Source organism: Ambystoma mexicanum, chromosome 12 (genome assembly GCF_040938575.1).
Source record: "Ambystoma mexicanum isolate Mex_15411 chromosome 12, UKY_AmexF1_1, whole genome shotgun sequence".
Classification (NCBI taxonomy): domain Eukaryota; kingdom Metazoa; phylum Chordata; class Amphibia; order Caudata; family Ambystomatidae; genus Ambystoma; species Ambystoma mexicanum.
Window position 1 is genome coordinate 908,762,229 of NC_090936.1, and position 16,081 is coordinate 908,778,309.

Consider the following 16,081-nt stretch of genomic DNA (forward strand, 5'->3'; position numbering starts at 1 on the left):
CTGACCTCACTGGGCTTCGTAGGCAAACGCGCCCAACACAGTACCACGCAACTATACTCCGAAGCTGGAACCCAATGCAGATCTCCTCACAATACATCGCCCCCCAAAAAGGAATATGCCACATCACTTGCAAAGAAGAACGCTACACGGCCCATATCAGAATAGAAATTTAATGCACAACAAATTCACCAAGCCCATACAGCCATTAGGCCATGAACTCCAAAACACATTTCACCATTGTGGGCTGCATCCGCAATAAATGACCAGCTACTTCTTGTGTGACGCCCTGTTCCTTCATGGTACACAGGGGCTACATTCCCGTACGAAAAGGCAACATGGAAGCGCCTGGAACCGCAGGGCCGTCCCAATAGGGAGGCACTAGTCCAGCTGAAAGGCCGAAATGTTGCTCCTAGCCACTAGTACTGCGTAAGGGCATGTGGCCCATTGGCGATCGTCCCATAAGATTGTAATGCTGCTCCACTGATTAACACGAAGCAGCAGGTGTCGGGAGTAAAACCCATCTGCAGGAGTGGCATACAGATGGCAGTGGCAAAAGGGGAGGAGATACCTGTCAACCAAAAGAAAAAAAAAAGAATAGAATGGCCATCAGAACTACATTCGAACAACTCACTTCAATGATCACACTAAATCCACAGCCATATGCATGCTAGCCCACTCCAAAGGATCATCACCACCCCAAAACCACTTGCGACTCATAACTATCCATATCGAGGTGAAAACACCATCGCAAACGAGTGTACCTGTGCATGCGTCTGTGAAAACAGAATCCATCAGATGGGATTGGTAACGTGCATGGACACAAGTGTCTGAAGGCGCGTCGAGACAGGGAGGGCTCAACAAGGCCAGATAGACGATGGTCCCACTATGGCAGCCCTGCATCACATAGCGCAGGGGAGGCGGACAGATTCCAAGAAGCCCTGTACATGGCAAACACCGTAACAAATCATCTGTCCATGCATCCATTCATCATACCCTCATCCCGTAATGATAACGCCTGTTTCCATACTCACATAACATGTGAGAATTCCATTGAGTCTGTGCGTTATGCAGCCTGCAAAATCCACTGTGCCCCAGCCCGTAATTCCAGTGTTGTGAAGTAACATGTATTTGGGAACGTCCGGCCTCATCATCCACTTCACTATTGCGCATCCCAAACTATTCATATCAATCATTGCATCCTCGCCATGGCCCCTGTCCCAAGGACACTGAACAATAGAACGTTATATTTGCAGTCAGACCTGTGGGCATCTCCTCGCCGCTAGCTGAAGACCGAAAGCGCCGCCCTTCGAATTCCTCATTTGCAACATCACGTCGAAAAGGCATCTGTGGCCGCTTGAAATCACAAATTAATCCATCTAGTGCGGCTGTGTGTGAAAATGGCAACTGCCTTCACTCACAAATGGCACGCCCCGCCCGTCGGTGAACCTCGGTACAGTGATGCATGAGGGTCCACCGTTACTCTAGTACAACGTTCCACTGACCCTTCACAAGTCTGTTCGCGACTGCAAAGAATGCATGTGAAACAATGGGACCATAGCCGAATGAACATATCAACCAATGTTACACTGCCATCGGGTACAAATACATGATTGTAATAGCAAGATGCCATTCCTCGAATTGCAGCGTTGTGTGCGGGACGTGCTCGCCCAAAGGGGAGAGCAGCTTGCACAGGTGGAATGAATCACCACAGGTGGAGGCCATACAGCCTGGAAACACATAAATTGCACACCCAGTCTCCTCCCACAACCACACCCACTCCGAAATGCTACCGGCAGGACTCGCGATGTTGGCCCTGGGGGACCTGATAGCACTGCAAGTACTCCAACTCCAAGAAGAAGACGAACACCAACTACAACCGGCCGCACAGAGGAGACGCAGGAGGAGGAGGAGGGCAAGGCAGGGCCAGCAAGGGCTGCCAGCACAGCCACTACCACCACGCAGGCAGCCCACAATCCCACGCCGCCGATCACATCCGTTCAACCTCACTGATGAGCAGATCCACACCCTCTACCGTTTGGACCGGGACACCATAGCCGCCATTGTGGACATGACACAGGCTGACCTTGTCAGCATGATAGATAGCCCAACCGCCATCCCACCCCTACTGAAGGTGGTTTCTGTACTACACTTCCTGGCCACAGGCACCTACCAGCACACAGTCGGACAGTTGCATGGCATTTCTCAGCCACTGTTCTCACGGACACTATTGCAAGTGCTCGATGCCCTCCTGCAGCACGCAGACGACTACATCTCTCTACCACGCTCGGAGCAGGAAATTACCAACACAAAAGTGGGATTCCATGCACTTGGCGGCATACCGGGTTGCATTGGTGCCATCGACTGCACCCATGTGGAATTGGTCGTCCCACATGCCATGGAGGCCCAGTACCGCAACCGAAAACAATTTCATTCTCTGAATGTACAAATGGTGTGTGACTCCAACAGGATCATTACACATTGTTGTGCCCGATTCCCTGGATCAACCCATGATTCTATGGTCTTGAGGAACTCAACAATACCACGCTACATGGAGCGACACGCAGGGAACAGATCCTGGCTTCTCGGTGAGTCTCATTTCATGCATGATGATGTGGGGTATGTGATGCGGCAATGACCTGGCAGGAAGGGGAAGGGGGGGGGGTGCGTACGTAGCAATGGCATTCCACATAATTCGTTTATCGTCCACATACAGGTGATGCCGGATATCCACTGAAGAGATGGCTCCTCACACCAGTCCGGAACCCACGGGACCAGCATGAGGAGGACTACAACCATGCCCACTCACGTACCCGTGTAGTCATTGAACAGGCATTCGGCCTACTGAAGACCTGTTTCCGGTGCCTCAGCAGGTCTGGCGGGGCACTCCTGTACCGCCATGAGAAAGTTGCAAAGATGGTGATGGCATGTGTCATGCTACACAACATGTGCGTACGTAGAAATGTGCCCATGCCCCCTGACGCAGAACTGCAAGCACCTGAAGATGGTCATGATGAGGGTGGGGATGTGGCAGCACCTCAAGGAGTCTGCGAGGCACAGGAGGGCCGTGAAATTCGTCAGCATCTCATAGATGCATGCTTCTAGCACTCACGCCTGGTGGCTGATACATGGACACGGGACTCGTGGCACTATGTGTGTCTGGTACATGCACAATATGGACTGTACGCCTATGATGGCCTAGTACACAAAGATCATTGTCCACACATCTCATTGGTTGATCGTGCATTGTTTATGGCATATGTGATATCATGTTGAACACCCTATCGACCCGCCACCCAAGTGAGCCCAACACACCCCCTCCACCCTCCTACCTCCCCCCCGAACACCAGTGTCCGCAGATGCTCATTGTCAGTGGGCAGTCGCTATTGCAAGCCCCCTCTGCGGGTATCAGGGGCACCCCTGCCTGTGGAGCGCAGGTTCCTCCCAGATCTACGTTGGGGGCTGCCCTGGACGGAACTTGCAACGGATGATGTCTCTGCCTGCTCACGTCCATGCATGTCCCTAAGGGTTTGTGAGAGCTCAGTGAGCACACGGCGCACTGCGGCAAGTTCGGCACATACGTCTTTGGACGTCGCATGCAGTTCCCCCCTCAGGCTCTCGGTGCTTCTCTCCATTTGGACTCTCAGGCTCTCGGTGCTACTCTCCATTTGGACTCTCAGGCTCTCGGTGCTACTCTCCATTTGTGCCCTAAGTGTCTCAGTTGATGTTTCTATGTCTGCCTTAGTGCCCCCACATCCATCGGCATGGTCCTTGAGGAGCGTGGCCAGTTGCTGCTGTTGCACGATTAACTGGTCGAGGGACTGTTGCCTGTGCTGTGCCATGGCCATTTGCGGTGGTGTCACAGAGGGGCTGTTCGCCTCGTGTTGCCCTGCCACAGGGCTTGTGGGGGATGGCCAGTCGTCGTCTTGTGGGTGCCCCTGCGTGGTATCCTCATGGTGTACGGGATGGAACAGACAGGGGGATTGGGACAGGTCATGGATGGATCTGACTTCGACATCCCCGTCTTCTGTGTCGGAGCATGCTGCCATTAATGGGGTGTCACCTATGGTGCTGCTGCCACCAGAGGCAGTACCTTCTGTGGCATCCATTGGGGGGACCTGTGGTGGTGCTGTTGTGGGCATGCTGGCTGCTGGGGTGCCTGTTGATGTTCCCTCCTGTGTGCTGCCACTTGATATGTGCTGCTGCCGTGTCTTGATGCGTGCAGCTGAGGTGGAGGGTCTTTGGCCGTCGGTCTTGGCCCTCTTTGCAGGTGTGCTGGTAGGGGTGTCCTGGAGCTCGTCGTTTGGATCGGACCCTGTGGTGGAGTAAAGGAGGGCGAGCGTTATTAATGGGTCTGTGGGAATTGGAATGGCAATGTATCACATGCATTGGGGTGGTACCTGTGGGTGATTTGGGTCGGGGCCTTGGAGGTGCTTTCATTTGTGTGTGGAGTGAGGGTGCAGTTGTTTGGCAGCCTGCAGTTAGGGTGTGCCTGCTGCACGTGTAGTGGGTGTTTTTGGGGTTTTTACTTATTTATGTATTTATTGTGGTTTTAAAGTGCGCTATCAGGCCAATGTGTGTGCACGTTCTCCTGGCCATGTGTTGCTGTTGCGCTATGTGGACACATGTGGATCACATGATTGGACATTGTGGATTTGGCATGGTTTTCTTTGGGCCACCTACCTGATTCTCCGGATGTCTGCACTCCTTTCTCCATCCCTCCGACTCCCTCTATGCTCTCCATTCCAATGGTGGAGGCACAGATTTCTTCCCAGGGGGTCAACTTGATGGGTGATTCCGATCCTCCCCCGGTGGCTGTGGCAATGTTGCGGTTGGCAGAAAGTATGCTACGGACGCGTATCCGCAGGTCGTCCCACCGCTTCCTGCATTGCTGTGGGTTGCGGGGTGCGGTCCCCACCGCACTTACCCGCTGTGCCACCAGGGCCCATATGGCCTTCTTGTTCGCAAGTGCCGTCCTGGTCATTTGCGTGGAGAAGACGGCGGCGGCATTCTCCTGGAGGGTCTCTGTTAGCACGGTGAGTTCCTCACGGGAGAAGTGGACCTGCCGCTTGCGGTCGCACGCTTTCTTCGCTACTTTTCCCATTTTTCTTGGTTTCACTAGGGTGGATGACGGGTTGGGATGTGTCTCAGGGTGGTGTTTTTAGTGGTTGTGTGTATTTTGTGGTTTTATAGGTATACGGCGTGTTGTTTCCCGTTCCGGGCCCATGTTTTTACTTCCGTTTCCGTATATTTACGGTCACCGTACTTTCCGGTTGGCGCTCACTGCGGTGTCCGCTATGATGGGTGGCGGTATTGCACCTAGGGCGCCATTTTGGGGTCATTTCCGCCATCGCGGACTTTGCACTTCCGCCATGCCGTGGTGCTCGTGCCCGATGGGTCGGAATGGGCCGCACTTTGCTCCATCGTGCAATGGCGGAAACGCTATTTACGCTGTGGCGGTCCGGTCAGTCACTTTCCGCAAGGGTCGTAATGAGGGCCAACATAAGTTACTCCCTAACGTTTCCATTACAGGTTGCCCAGGTGTGGGGATCCTCACTCAGAATTATCTATCTAAACCAACAAAAGTATTCTGTCATTGTTCACAACTAACCTGCCGTTCCTCCCAATTCTTTGCTGTGACACCTCACTTAAGAATGCACATACCCAGGGGTGACCTGATAACTAAGAGACCCTGTAAATATTTACTGGGGACCGAAAGAGGCCCTGGAAATAAAGTTCAAAGTGGCCCCATATGACACATTTTCAGCAAGCCCAATGCTTTTCCTATGAGAAAATTTGGAAATACCACACAAAAGAGGCCCAGGGTACAGAGGCCCCCCGCTAAATCTCCAGAGTTCCTTATAGGTCAGTCCACCCCTGCACATGCCTATTTAAAAAATGTTTAAACTGTCTGCAGTTAGTGCATCTATTACTGGATTTAAGTATTGTGTGATACCACAAATAATGTATATATTTGCCATTCTTTGAATAAGCATTCCAAATACAACATGTTATTATTTATATGTATTTTTGGTAGAGGTAGCAACCTTACTTTATATTTAAAAAAAGCTCTGTTATCACCTAACATAGTGTATGAACATTCCTTTTTGGGGACTTTGGGGAAACACTGTACTTAAGGACCTTTCTGCATTGTTAGGCAGAATCACCTGCAGTGCCCTTTGGGAACATTACAGGCAATTAGGACTACAAGTGTAAGCTTAATTTCACCTTTGGTACAAGCTTATAAGGCACAGTAAAGTGGTAGCGATGGCTGAGCAGCCAGATTTATCTCAAGAGTTTAAGTGAGCAGTAGAACAAGTTACACACAGGACCAACCAATACAGTGATTCAAGTAAACACTTACTCAAGGTTTCTTAGTAAAAGAACATACATTTATGTACTCAATCATTTATAAAACATTACACTAGCATAAGCAGCTCAATATCAAACACTAATACACCACAAAAATCCAACCAGTAAGTAACTGAACAAGTTTAGCTCCGAAATGAAGTAGGAGCAAAATGGCACTTCAGATACTTAGAAAAGGGAGGAAAAGACAAGGTTATAAGAATAGACAGCCCAAATACATTCATAGGCAGGGCAAAGGGTTTCAGTTATATACAACCAGCAATTCTTCTCTACAGGCCTGGGCATGGTTCAGAGTCTTTTGTATAGGATAACACAGTTCTGGTATATAACGGTTAAGTCTTTGCCACAGATTTCTCAAGAATTTGGCTAGGCGAATAATTTGATGAATGTTTAGGGAAGGACAAGCCTTCGTAGTTGAGGAAAGTTTCACACAGTTTCTCGATGGCCGAAAAGATTTCCAGACCGCGTTTGCACAGTACCTTTTTTAAATGAAGAAAGCTGCAGCTGAGGCAGTTGTTCCTGGCAGTTTGAGCAGATCTCGCTATTCCTGTGCTTCAGTTGTGGGGACAAGAAGGAGGACATCTGGAGGTTCCTGCACTGCCCAGGGAAGAGGCCAAAAGCTGTTGCAAGACGTCGATTTTATGGTTGGAGTGCCTTAAAGTCCTCCTGGTTTCCTTCCCTCTGGCTATCCGGTTTTCAACAGCACTCTGCTGAAAATCCGACCAGAATAGGACGGTGTCCAGGTGGCTTGTGAGTTGGTTGTTCCCACCAAACTCAAGGTAAGAAGTTAACTTTGAAGGGCTTCTCTGTCGTCGGTGTTTCAGGCAATTCGGACCTGCAGCAGGGCTTCACCGGTCATCCAGGAGTTGCAGCAGTCCTCTTCCTTCCTCTCCTCTTTGGTTCTTTCGTTGCAGTGGTCGAATCTGCTTTCCAAGTCCCAGAGACCCGGTTTTAAACAGTTTTCCCCCATTCATTCAGCCTGGTTGTCACCCACCCAGCAGGGTGGCTGTCCTTGCCGGACAGTCAGCCAGCCAATCACACCAGAGTGCATTCAGGTCTCCTAGGAGACTAAGCACTGGGAGTTTCGGGCACCTCCCTCATATCCTGTCCACTACAGACACTCTAGCACCAGAGGAGGGATTCAGCAAAGAAGCCCACCAAAGGGCATGAACAAAGGGACCAAACCTGGTTTGGCACACAGAGTTATACACAAGAAGGACTTTTTTAGTCTGTTTTTAGTCTGTTTTTACAGATTGGTCTGGGGCGCCATATTGAAAAGCATGGCTACACCTGATTTTGAGCTACCGTTGTTAGCGGTCGCGAAAAATCATGGTAGTTGATCTAAACCACTGTCACCAGCCATTTAAAATAGGAAAAGGTCACATTTTACTGTTACATGAGTGTTTTGACTCAGGGGAAGCTATGCAATCCCTCCAGCACTCTATAGTAAGATAGGGTGTGCTGGGTCAGTACATTTAAAGAGACTAGTAAAGTCAATTTATCTTTACATGCCCTGAGAGACAGTAGTCATTCTCAGGGAAGGTATTTAAACCTTTGCGGAGTCTGAAAAGACACCCCTGTGCCAATGTACTGAAGGTGCTGTGTGACAAACAGATGAAGATGATGCCACTGGAGTTGTTTTAAAACTCCATAAGCAAAGAAAACAAAAGTAAAACAAATTGAAAATGAAAAGTTCAAAGCCACAACATATAGCAAAAGAGCTGGAGGGTTCTAAGGTAGAGGGAATTAAGCACTTGTATGAGAAATCTCCCTAACATGCATCACCCCCTGATAGCTGAAGCATGGCTGCTCGCTAAGTTATACTAAATTGAGAGCCTTGCTGTGGTTTGCTGTGCCTTCACCCTACCATATAGGGAGCGAAGTACAGATACCTCCTTCTGTCTTTACAATATAATTGCACATGTATGAAATGTAAATGTTCCACATGTACGTTTACAGTTTGTATAGATTTGTTTCTATGCATGTCTTGTACATCTCCTATGTGCATGAAAGGTCACATTAAAGTGTAGGAACAATAGAATAATATTACATTTCATACATGCACACACTTTACATCTCCTATATATCTCATATACATATGAAAATTCATTTTAAAGTCAGTCCTGATTTTGATGTGACTTTTCCTATGTGTACTAGTGTACATGCATGAAATTTACATCTTCTACATATACATTTACAGTTCGTATAAAAGATACACATCCATTCCAAATTCACAGACTTGGCCAGCTTGTTTAAAAAAAAAAAAAAATCAATCACCAAAACCTGACAAAAGGTTCTTTTCTAAACCTCCATGGACAATTTGACCTAATCTTAACTGTGTCATGTGCTAGTGTGATAGCATAATACATATCTATACATGCAACATGAAACCGTTTTCCTTTGCAAAATGTGTATGCTTTTATAAATTTGACCAAATTTGTCATGCAATATATATCACCAGTTCATAACATTCATATCAAATTTGGCAACGTTTTATAAAAGTTGTTCGTACCAACACCTTTTGCTAAATTAAACCTGTTTTTTTCATTGGGATGTCCATTAAAGGTGAAAAAATACACTATTTCACAAACAATATTTCTAAATTACCCACTTGAAATGTATAGATTTTTGATACATGCTATTTCAAAGGCAGAATTAGGGCATGCCATTAAAATTCAAATAATCGGACCAGCAAATTCAAGATATTCTTTTTTACGGCCAACTAAACGCATTGATATTTGTGTACATGAGCAGTAGGCGGGAAGAGACAAACGGAATCACAATTGTATTACAAAATGCACAAAGACATCTGGTGTCAACAATACTCACACACACTCACAAACACTCACACACATCAATTTAAAGTCTTCCACAATAGGGCTAGAGAACAAAACAAAATAAATGATGAATTAATAAACTTTATTACAGAACAATGTTCATACAAGTACAGACGATAATATAATAAATAGAATGATTGAAACTACAGGTAAAAACACAACAATATAGTACAAACTGTACTAAAATTGAAAACAATGTAAATAAAATGTCATCATAAAACATACACCAATGCACTCGTAGCAAACAACAGAATAACAATAATACATACATGTATATGTTTCCTTGGTATAAAACCAATAATGGGAAAGAAATGTAGAGCCTGTGCCACTGCAACATTGGGAATCAATTTTAAGAATAAAAGGCCAGGTCAACATGGACAATTTGAGAGAGAAGGGGCACAGTATCGGTCTGCCTACTTATCTCAGATTTGTTAAAATAGGTGTGACATTGAAATGAGGTCAAGTATTTCTACATATGCGAAAGCAATAGAATCTTTGAGCAGGAGATCTTGCTAAGAATCTCTGACACAATGAGCCTGATAAAGCCTGCTCCTGAATTCCATCATAACAGTTTGATCTGTTGTGTAATTTATTTTTATTTATTTATCTTCTAATAATACACTGGAGCCCACAGGCATCAGGGCGCAAAAAGATTGCTGGGAACAAGACATTTAACTAAGATTGAGGTGGCCCTAATGGGTATATCAGAAATAAAACCTCACATTTCTGATATACCCATCTGAATAATCTCATACTGCTTATACCCTGCTTATACCCTCACCTAATATGTCAATTTTTCTAGATTTTTAAGAATAAATGCATAGCTGTGCCTAAAATGACAGATGTCCTAAGTAATACGAGGTAATACGAGGTACTCGCTTTGCTCCATTTACCTCAACAATGGACATCACTTGCTTTCCCAAAAGGGCTGGCCTTCTCCGATTCTCGCTAAAGACTTCTCCAAGTTAGGTAAATGGCTTCCCCTCGCCAGCAAAGCATTGATTAACCCATGAAGTGCTATGGGTATTCTGGCTACTAAAAGAGTGTAATCCCCATCACTCCATAGGAGGACTGGAACCCACCAGCAATCAATATATCCTGCTTTTCCTTCACTAACTTCTCCATAAAGCAAATTATGTACAGATTAAAGATCTGGAAGTGCACCCCTCCTTACCATGAAATCGTTAGCACACTCACCACCATTCCTAAATCCAGACAGAAACTTTGGTATCATGGTGGATGAATTTTAAGATACCCAGGCTACCCAGAATTTTAAGATACCCAGGCTGACTAGTGGGACCAATAACCAAAAGAGAAAATTAAAACTATACCATGAAATTCATATAGTGGACAAGGTGATCTGCCACCTCAAACACACAATAGTGCCTGATGGACAAAACAAAATGAAAAATATACTGACAAATTGAAAATATACTACAAAATGAGCAGGATGATCTTACGTTCCAGACATGCAGTGAGGCCAACTTAAATATACAGTAGGGCCAGAAGTTCAATACAAAGGAAACCATTTCTATGAAATGCACAGGATAATCTACTGCACTTACCACATGTGCTGTGTCATTGGAAGAACAAATGAAAAATATTCTGCAAAACACAAACAAATGCCTGTTCTCCAACAAGTGTACATGCAGGTTAGGGCCCAAAGAAGAAAATGAAACAATGACATAACACTGTAAACAAGATGGAGGGGTAACCAGTAGCTGGCCTGCCACTTGCATGAAAACAGTTCAGGTCACCCCAACCACTCACCTGTTTTCCTTTCTCAAGGGCACCTGACGTCCATACGCAAACCCCACTCATCCTGCAAACTCTATGCTACACAGTCGGTGCCAGTGAAACCCCCAAACATACACACATGCAACAGACTCAAGAATTCTCACTCATGCGCTCATACATATACTCAGTAAGTCACAGAACTCAGACTAAATTAATAATGTGCACCCACACATTCACACTCCCTACTCACACACACGCACACTTGAAGGCGCAAAATAGAATGAGGGTTGCCTCAATTTGCGAACATTCTAACACATCAAAATCTCGGGGTATAATCTCCAATTTAATTCCTAATACTTCTGACTCTCTTCAGAAAACCCTGAATTTGTATGAATTGTCTGCAGAATGGATGACCTTCATTTCTGTTTAAGTCAAAACACACATGATCACGTTTCAAATAATGGAAATCTACTCAAACTAGAAACATAATAATAGTCGGTTAGATCATTTTACAACAAACAGGAGTCAAGAAGCATTCCAAGTAATCATTACTGGGCTGTAATGAGAGAATCCAAGCTCACTGATCCAAATTTTTCCCCATCCTTTATGTTGTTAAATGTAACAGCATAAAACATATCTAAAACGTGCACCAAATACCGTGTTCTCTCTTCATGTAATACATTAAATGTTATGTAGAGTTTACATCTAGTTAATACATTTGTAACTGTCAGAACAATTATGAATATTTCTGCCAATGCCTAATTTTATTTTGCTCATGTTCGGTTTCACTCACTGCTCAGGGCGCTCTATTGCTAACCTCTCCGTGAGACTGATGTTGCATAAAATGAAGTCTGTTGATCGCATATGTTTAGTACCCCATTAGAAAATAGGTCAGGAAGGTGGAACATGAAATCTGTGGTTGATTAACAATGAGCATTTCATTTTCATTTAATCTGCGGTTGGGGTGGAAATATGGGGAGTGTTCAGCTATTAAACTGCACTTCATAAAGTGGGGAATTACAGTACGTTGCTTTTATTGTGTATAGCTGGAAAGCTAATCTAATGTACACACCAGTGGTCGAAGTGTAAGAAAAGAAGTAGTGGAACTATGTTCCCTGCTGGCCTGCACGCGCTCCCCACAAACCCCATGCCACACCCCCTCCCACACACAATACAAACCCCCAAACACATGAACGATCAGTGCAGTGCACTGAAAGTCCAAGTTTCAACTTCTTCCTACACTTTTATTTTAAAACGAATCCATTACGGAACGATTTATTTTTAAAATAAAAGTATAGGAACAGTAAAACGCATTTAAAAAAAGTATAGGAGCACCGCTCACAACCGCTCTCGCTCACTTCGACCACTGGTACACACGTGTTTTCAAATGCAGTCAGAACTAAATGAAGTGTGTTATATGTTGCAAGACAGCGTTATAATTATGCCTGATCCTTTTGCTGCAACGATGAAAGGACTTGCTTTGCAGTCTGAAAAACGCGATCGTTGTTGACAATACATAGCGCACATTTCTTCCATCTGAAGCACAGCAATAATTACGCTCTAATAAGTGAAAAATGCCAACAATTACATGTTACTATGTTGATTTCCAGCAGCAGGTGTTTTCCAACAACATGAAGGGATGGAATGTTATTATGGTGCAATTAGATATTTTGTCTGATCCCACCGGCCCCAAAGTCGTTTGTTGTGTTATAATGGCCAGGCAAATTACCATATTTAAATTGACAGCATTTAAAATATGTTGCTGATATGTTTAAACATGAGACCGAAAGCACATTTTGTTCAACCAAAGATCAATGTGTGCTAAATGAATATGTTGAGTTTTGTTTGAAGCTGTAGTTATATATTTCTTTTTCAAAATCAAATAATATTGTCATTTTCAGAGTGTCAATGCTAACATTTTGATATGCTAGAACCAGTAACATGTTTCACTTGTAAACAACATAGCCCCCCATCCCTGCAACCACCCACCCTCCCCTCATGGATCGCATTTGCAACCCCCTGTACAATGGTGTCTAAAGTTAGGCTATGGCACAGTTAGATTCTGCCCACTGAGCACACTATTGACAATATTTGGTGAGGGAGGGGAGCTAAGCTCCCTCAATGTTGACCCTTGATTCATACAGGGAATGTGTTAAATATCCCATATCATAAATGGCCCTAAACTTTTGGGCCCATTCCTTCTCTGAGGGAGCACTACTCCTCTTCCAAAACTGCAATACAGCTCCTGGCCGCTACCAACAGGATACACACCATATGCCCCCCTTCTTCGTCTGTATCATCCTCTTCATACACGCCAAACATCATCAACCATGGTGAGAGCTTCCTTTTAATCCCATCAACAGCCCCCCTCCCACCCCAATCCCGGAAAGGACCTTCTTCCAGTAGTTTTCAATGTGAGAGCACCCCCACCACATGTGATAGTAATCCCCTCTCGGTTGGTGACACATCTAGCAAAGGGAGTCAACAACTGGGTACATTTTAGCAAGGATGGATGGTGAGTATTACCACGTGTGTATACATTGTATAGCTTGCATCCTATATTACACGGAAACCGTGGAATGTGACACCATTCTACACATTCTGGACCATAATTCGTCAATTATTTCCCAATCTAGATATTTTCCCCATTTCTCTCTGGATGACAGTTGGTCCATAGTTTCGGCTAGCAGCACCTTGTACCTTCTAGGTATTAGGCCCTTCAATCCCACATTGTGTAACAATGCCTTCTCAAAGGGGGTCAGGTCTCTCCTATAATTGTTACCCCATTTCTATCCTTAAGTGCACCTGTAAATAGTGGGTTCCTTTCCATTTACCTCCACTATCACCCTGGGTCTTGAATAGAGAGCCAATATCCAGCCCATCCACTTTGGTGTCATACCTATAGTTGACAGAACCCCCACCCCTTAAAAAAGGCCTGCTAACCCAATCAAAGGCCTTTTCTGGCTCATGAGATAGGACTAGGACTCCCCCTGTGTGCACCACTGGTGAGTTAACTATATGGAGGGTCTTGCTCAGATTGTCAGAGCCTTGTCTATTCAGAATAAACCCAGTCTGATCAGGATGAATCAATCTGGTGAAGTAGCTCCAGTTTGGATCCCTGCACCCTGGCAAATATCTTGGCATCCACGTTAAGTAGTGAGATAGGCCGGTATGCTGATTATTGCGCGTGGTCCCTCCCTGGTTTGGGTATGAGCGTGATTATAGCCCCTAAGAATGATTTTGGTATTTCCCCCATCTCGCCAATTGCGTTAAACACTTTGGCCAGTGGTGCTGTCGGGACCTTCTGGAACTTTTTTTGGGGAAATCGGTGGGGTACTCATCCACCCCTGGCGTCTTACCTGTTTTAATTGCCGTATTGCAAGGGCCACCTCGTGTCCTGCTTCCAACATGGCTTGCTCCGTTGCCGTCTGTCTTGGGATGTGAAGCCCATATACATATGCCTGGATCTCAGAATCCTCTGTCGCGGGGGACTGTGAATACATCTTCTCGTAATAGTCTGTGAAGCAGTTAGAAACACCAGCCTGCATACGCACTAGGGTCCCATATTCCTTTTGAATCCATTCTACTCTCCTCTCACCAATGTGCCCCCCTCATCCTGATTGCCAATAGAGTTCCCATACATTCTCCTTTTCCATAGTATTTCTGCTTGGTGTACCTCATCTTTTTTACCACCTACCCTATCAAAATTGAGTGCAGTTCCTGCCTCTTTTCTCTCATAGCAGCTAGCAGTACTTCTGTGTTGCATCTCCTCTTAGTATGCTGAGCTCTCAAGTTCCTTAATTCCATCTCAGTTTTTTCTTCAATAAGCACCTTTCCCTCTTCCTCCTTGCCCGCTTTGCGATGAGCAGCCTCCTCATCGTGGCATTAGCCGCCTTCCACACAGTGACCAGATTCACCCCCCCCATGTCATTGGTTTGGAAATATGCATAAATCTCCTTTCTTAAAAACTCTTTCAAGAGCGGATCACTCAGGAGAATATCATTACATCGCCATTGGGGAGTCCTACTTCATCCCAACTCCACTCTCCAAACTGCAGTGACTGTCTCATGGTTGCACAAACTAATGACTTAGACCTTGGGCGAGGTAGCATTGTCAGACTGTTCCTGAGAAACTAGTAGGTCTATTCTAGTGTATGTGTGGTGCAGAGGGGAGAACAAGTTGTACCCTCTTGCCTTAGGGAACCTGGATCTCCTTACATCAATCTAATAGTTCTCTTTAATCAGCCACGCAAATTCCCTGTTGTCCTTTACACTGTTCTTACACGCATCCCGCTTTGCTGACCATCAATCTACCCATGTGTATGTAATCATGCTAAAGTCTACCTCAGAAGGATGGACAACCACCTCCCCCCGATCTTCAAGCACATTAAACACTCTCCTCAAGAATGTGAACTGTCCCACATTGAGCGGATACAGCGAATCAAGTGTAACCCCCATGCCTTCATGGAGGCCTTTGACCACAAGAAATCTTCCCCTGAAAACCCTCTTTACCTGGACCTCCTTCAACTGGAAGGTCCTCTACTCTCTGATTTCGTTCCCCATCAACGGGTATTACTTTCCCTGTCTGAAATGTGTCTCCTGCAGCAAGAGATTCAAAAGGTAGGCTTTATGAAACATGTTGTATGTTAGCAACCATTTGTTTGGATAATTAAGCCCTTAACATTTAGGGTGCCAACTATTAACTCATCCATACCCCTTTTTCTGAAACACCATTGTCAGCCCTGCTCTAGGCAATCCCCCTACCATACCGACAAGCCACAAATAATTGCATGAGAGAACCCTCTATGTCCTCCGCCTCCTCTTCCCCTCCTCCCTGTCCTCCCTGCATTTTTAACAACACTTTCAATAAATCGCAACTATACATGGCCACGTTGTCAACCAATTTGAGACACCCAGGTAGTCCAAGTATGGTGTGGAGATCGTCGCCCAGTCAACAGCATCATTGCTAACATTTCGAACCATGCCATTGTCTCTTTCTTGGCTCAAAACGATACTATGTAGTTCGGTCTCTTTTGTCACACATGGGAGGCTTGCTGCGAACCGGGAACCTTCCTGGTAATCTAGCACTGTCGTCTTTCCTAGAACCCTTACACACCTCGGAATGAACACACATGTCTCAAG